The sequence below is a fragment of the Humulus lupulus genome, chromosome 1 (assembly GCF_963169125.1).
Source record: "Humulus lupulus chromosome 1, drHumLupu1.1, whole genome shotgun sequence".
Lineage (NCBI taxonomy): Eukaryota > Viridiplantae > Streptophyta > Magnoliopsida > Rosales > Cannabaceae > Humulus > Humulus lupulus.
In genome coordinates, this window is record NC_084793.1 from 252,643,713 (window position 1) to 252,650,343 (window position 6,631).

A 6,631-nucleotide genomic window follows, 5' to 3' on the forward strand; every position below is an offset into this window, starting at 1 on the left:
TGAACGATCTTCTATTTTCTTCACAATCTTCCAATGTATTCTTAGAACCACCTAGACTAGTGTGGGCAATTCTCAACACATGAGATAGATATAGAGAGAAGAAGAGAAAATAACAAAGAGGTTTAGAAAATGACTTGTGTTTAGAGAGAATCTAAAACTATTAGAAAATATGACTTGTGACTTATCAAACTTCTGTTTTGACTTCTCTCTAAGCACTCCTTTTATAGACTCAATTAGGCCATTTAATTAAAAAAATCAATAAAGTAATAGCCATTTTGAAGCCCTAGATCGAAATTATCATGGGCTATAGGCCCGTGAAATTTAATTTCCCATTTGATTATAAGCCCATTGGACTTAAAATCAAGGCCTGTATTATTTTCTATTTATTTAATTAATTATTTAAATCCTTTATCAAATTAAATATTTATAATTTGAACATTGATTTAAATTTATTTATTAATTTAGATACCAATTTATCTTAATTAATAAATCTGCCATAATTTCTCTTTTCTTCTCAAAATTACACAACTCTGTGAAACTATCCAAAATTGACCTAGTCAACTTTGATAATTCTAATTGATGATTAAATCAATTAATTGAGACTATCTAGATGATTTTATCCAAGGTACAATGGGGACCATGGGCCTATGAAATCAAGCTCCAATAAGTTATCATAAATCTAACAAATAAATTTACTAACTTATTAATTCCTCGTGACTCCACTATAGACTTGGAATTGCACTCTTGAATTCATAGAACGCTCTATAATAAATATAGATACGCTATTAATTATCCATTGTTACAACCATAATTGTCACTCAATCCTCTATAGACTGTCTACAATGAGATGAGACTAAAATACCGTTTTACCCCTCATTGTATTTTATCCTTAAAACACTTAGTTCCTTGTAAATGATATTTCAGTAAGCTAATTTAATTACTGAAATGAGATCTCTATCACACCTTGAACCAAACTAAAAGGAAACCATCGTTTCACTTCTTCATCAGAAGCTATAGATGTTCATTTCTATGATTAACACTCCCACTCAATTATGCTACCGAGTTCCCAAGATGTAAGTATGGGCTAGTCCGTAGGGTAAGCTGGTAACGAACAAGTCAAAGAACTCACCACTAAGAATACTAACCACTAAGAATTGAGAATTAATTGACCTATGGTCAACTATATGATATGACTAGAATAGATAATAACGGTATGTTTACTTATCTTATCAACTGTCAATATCGGTCCTGTCCGATGTAACATATACACCTGATCTTACTACTTTGCTAATGTTCTGGAAAGAACATAACACTATAATGTGTAAGTAGATCATATCATAGATTGGCAAGTTAGTGTAAATCCGATGCACTAACTAATCTTAGGACTAACTTATTTTGAACATATAATCATATTTATATTCCACTGTGATTACGTCACTATAAATAAGATTAGCTATATGCTCGGGATTTAATAGAAGTTTATATTAAACAAATAATCATGAAAATAAAACATGTGAGCAAAGTGATTGACCAAGTCAAAAAATGATTTCTATTCTTTTATTGATAATAAAATGAGATTACAAAGAATTTGAGTTTTAATTAGGGCATAAAACCCCAACAAACTTCCACTTGCACTAATTGAAACTAATGCCTTAATTCTACGAATCCCATCTCCTTGATATGCTTATCAAATGTAGCTTCTGGTAGTGTCTTTGTAAACGGATCCGCAAGATTGTCTTCAGTTATATTCTTCATAACCTTCACATCTCCGCTGGCCACATATTCTTGAATAATGTGATACTTCCTTTCTATATGCTTACTCCTCTTGTGACTTCGAGGTTCTTTCGAGTTGGATATCGCTCCTGTATTGTCACAAAACAACACAAGCGGTTTATCCATTTCTGGAATAACACCAAGATCCGAATAGAACTTCTTTAGCCAGACTATTTCCTTAGCTGCTTCTGACGCGGCTATGTACTCAGCCTCCATGGTGGAATCTGAGATTGCAGACTGCTTTACACTTCTCCAAATCACAGCTCCACCCCCAAGAGTAAACACCATTCCAGAAGTAGACTTCATGTCATCGACATCAGTTTGAAAATCTGAATCGGTGTAGCCTACAGGGTTCAGAACACCACCCTTGTAGACTAACATATAATCCTTAGTCCATCTCAAATACTTCAGGATATGCTTAACTGCTATCCAATGTTCCGGTCCTGGGTTTGACTGATACCTGCTCACTACTCCCACTGCATAGCAGATATCTGGTCTACTACACAACATGGCATACATCAGACTTCCAACTGCAGATGCGTAAGGAACTTTTCTCATTGCATCTTCCTCTTCAGGAGTCTGGGGAGACTGCTTCTTTGAAAGATGAATTCCATGGCGAGACGGTAGACGCCCTTTCTTGGAATTTGTCATTGAGAAACGTTCAATCACTTTATCAATGTAAGCTGCTTGAGATAAAGCTAAAAGTTTGTTCTTTCTATCCCTGATGATCTGGATACCTAGAACATAACTTGCTTCACCCAAATCCTTCATCTGGAATTGAGTGCTCAGCCAATTCTTCACATCTGACAATTTCTTAACATTGTTTCCAATGAGTAAGATATCATCTACATAAAGAACCAGGAATACCACTATTTGACTTGCCTTCAGTTGGTAAACACAAGGCTCATCAATATTTTTTTCAAAGCCATAGGTTTTGATTATTTCATCAAACCTAAGATTCCAGGAACGGGAAGCTTGCTTAAGTCCATAGATGGACCTATTCAACTTGCAAACTTTTCCTTCTTGTCCAGATACTTTAAATCATTCTGGCTGATCCATATAAATGACTTTGTCAAGCTTTCCATTAAGAAAAGCTGTCTTGACGTCCATTTGCCAAATCTCATAGTCGAGAGCGGCTGCTATGGATAGGAGGATGCGAATGGATTTGAGCATGGCTATCAGACTAAAAGTTTCCTCATAGTCCACGCCTTCTCTTTGGGTATAACCCTTTGCCACTAATCGAGCTTTATAAGTCTTGATATTTCCATCAACACCTCGTTTCTTCTTGTAGATCCACTTGCACCCAATGGCCCTAAAGTCACTAGGTGCTTCCACAAGCTCCCAAACGGAATTTGAGTACATGGACTCCATTTCATGTTTCATGGCTTCGAGCCATAGTTCCTTTTCAGGGCTAGCCATTGCCTGTTTGAAAGACAATGGATCATCATCACTAGTGTCACCAACAACCATATTGGTTTCACCATCCAAACCATAGCGAACTGGGTTCCTAGAAACCTTCCCACTACGACGAGGCTCCGTGACTGTTTGCTCAGGAACAGTGGTACTTTCTTCATTTAAATCGACTTGCGTCGGTTGTACATGAAGAGTGGGAATTTCATCATCAACTTGCGTTGATGACGATGGAACATTGGTTGGAGTCAATTCTTTAACCATCTCCTCTAAAACTACTTTGCTGCGAGGTTTAAAGTTTTGGACATAGTCATTTTCCAGAAAAGTAGCATTTGTAGAAGTAAACACTTTCTTTTTTGAATGACTATAGAAAAGTCCACCTCGGGTACCTTTAGGATAGCCAACAAACATGCAAACTTTAGTTTACGGTTCTAGCTTTCCCTCCTTTTTCCTTAGGACGTGAGTGGGACACCCCCAGATTCTATAATGGCGTAAACTAGGTTCACGACCATTCCAGCATTCTAAAGGTGTTTTGGGGATTGATTTTGACGGCATGACATTGAGAATGTCATTTGCGGTTTCAATTGCATGTCCCTAGAACGAAGTTGGTAGAGTTGAGTAACTAAGCATGCATCTAACCATTTCCAATAAAGTTCTGTTTCAGCGTTCCGCTACACCATTTTGTTGCGGAGTACCTGGGGCAGTAAGTTGTGATAAAATCCCAAGTTCAGTTAAATGATCTTGGAATTGCATATCCAAATATTCTCCACCCCTATCAGATCGCAAGATCTTTAACGTTTTACCTAATTGGTTGTGAGCCATTGCTAGGAATTCCTGAAACTTTGAAAATGTTTCTGATTTCCTATGCATCAGGTAAAGACATGAGTATCTAGAGTAATCGTCAATGAAAGTGACGAAATACTCAAAACCACCCCTGTCTTGCACATTCAAAGGTCCACAAACATATGAATGCACAAGACCAAGTGGTTCTTTGGCCCTATCAATCTTTGCAGAGAATAGACGCTTGGTCAGTTTGCCTTCTAGATAGGATTTAAATAGGATTTATCAACAATTAACCAAAGTTAATTTAAATCCCATTAAAAAATATATTTTATTAATTGGCTGAAAAAAATGATATTTTTAAAAAATTAACCAATTTTAAATTTTAAAATCAATATCTTAACTATTTTCCAAAATATCTTATGTTGTTATAACTATTAGCTAATATTTTAACCATTAATATATATATATAAATAGTTATAACAACCCTAAAATATCTCAAAATAGTTAAACAAATTCAAATATCCATAAAAATATCTAACTAACAATATTCAAATTTCAAATAATTTAAATATTAAAAACTATAGAATAAAAAGTTATTTATATTTTCAAATAAAGATTTAATAAAAATATCAAGAATTTAAATGAAAATATCTTAAATATCTGATATCATAATTCTAATATTTTAATATATTAAAAGAGTTAAAATTAAGTTGTTAATCTATTTTTAAATTTGAATTTGAATGTTTGTAGAAAATATCTAATTATTTAAATCTCAACTAACAAAAATATCTTATTTTTTAAAAAAAAATTAAATGATAAAACAAAAAAAGATATTTTTGGTTTTGATTATAAATAATTTATTTCTACAAATTTTAATTTTAAAAAAAATATTTTTGAAAAAAAAAAGATGAATAGTACCCGTGGTACTGTTCACGGCTGGTGGCCAGTGTGCGTGAACGCGCGCGCGCATGGGCAGCTAGAGCAAATTTTTTTTTTAGCAATTTTTTAAACAAAAACCATTTTCTAATTAATTTTTAACATGTTTTACACAAAATATAGCATATATAAAAATTAATGGTATAGAAAACACAACAAAATAACCTAAAAATTGCTAAAATTCACATAAAATCAATATGCTCATAAAAACATGAAAACCATCCAATTATTCAAACATATCAAATAATCCAATTTTAAACAAGTTCATGCATGAAAATAAAGATTACCAAAGGCTTTGAGGCCAGTTGTTGGATTAGCTTATACATGATCTTTATTTATTTTCATGTATATCTAATATTAAACAAATTAATACGAGATAGCCTAAAACATGTTTCTAAAATTGAATTCAAAGATAAATAAATAATAGAATACTTACAGTATATGCAGCGGAATTAAGAGTCATTCCTTCAGTTTCTCTAATTCTTGTATCCTTTTTGTCGCAGAGTATTATCAAGAAACTGAACGATCTTCTATTTTCTTCACAATCTTCCAATGTGTCCTTAGAACCACCTAGACTAGTGTGGGCAATTCTTAACACATGAGATAGATATAGAGAGAAGAAGAGAAAATAACAAAGAGGTTTAGAAAATGACTTGTGTTTAGAGAGAATCTAAAACTATCAGAAAATCTGACTTGTGACTTATCAAACTTCTGTTTTGACTTCTCTCTAAGCACTCCTTTTATAGACTCAATTAGGCCATTTAATTAAAAAATCAATAAAATAATAGCCATTTTGAAGCCCTAGGTCGAAATTATCATGGGCTATAGGCTCGTGAAATTTAATTTCCCATTTGATTATAAGCCCATTGGACTTAAAATCAAAGCCTGTATTATTTTCTATTTATTTAATTAATTAAATAATTATTTAAATCCTTTATCAAATTAGTTATTTATAATTTGAACCTTGATTTAAATTTATTTATTAATTTAGATAGCAATTTATCTTAATTAATAAATCTACCATAATTTCTCTTTTCTTCTCAAAATTACACAACTCTGTGAAACTATCCAAAATTGACCTAGTCAACTTTGATAATTCTAATTGATGATTTAATCAATTAATTGAGACTATCTAGATGATTTTATCCATGGTACAATGGGGACCATGGGCCTATGAAATCAAGCTCCAATAAGTTATCATAAATCTAACAAATAAATTTACTAACTTATTAATTCCTCGTGACTCCACTATAGACTTGGAATTGCACTCTTGAATTCATAGAACGCTCTATAACAAATATATATACGCTATTAATTATCCATTGTTACAACCATAATTGTCACTCAATCCTCTATAGACGGTCTACAATGAGATGGGACTAAAATACCATTTTACCCCTCATTGTATTTTATCCTTAAAACACTTAGTTCCTTGTAAATGATATTTCAGTAAGCTAATTTAATTACTGAAATGAGATCTCTATCATTTAACACCTTGAACCAAACTAAAATGAAACCATCATTTCACTTCTTCATCAGAAGCTATAGATGTTCATATCTATGATTAACACTCCCACTCAATTATATTACCGAGTTCCCAAGATGTAAGTATGGGCTAGTCCGTAGGGTAAGCTGGTAACGAACAAGTCAAAGAACTCAAATAATACAATCAGTTAGAATACTAACCACTCAGAATTGAGAATGAATTGACCTATGGTCAACTATATGA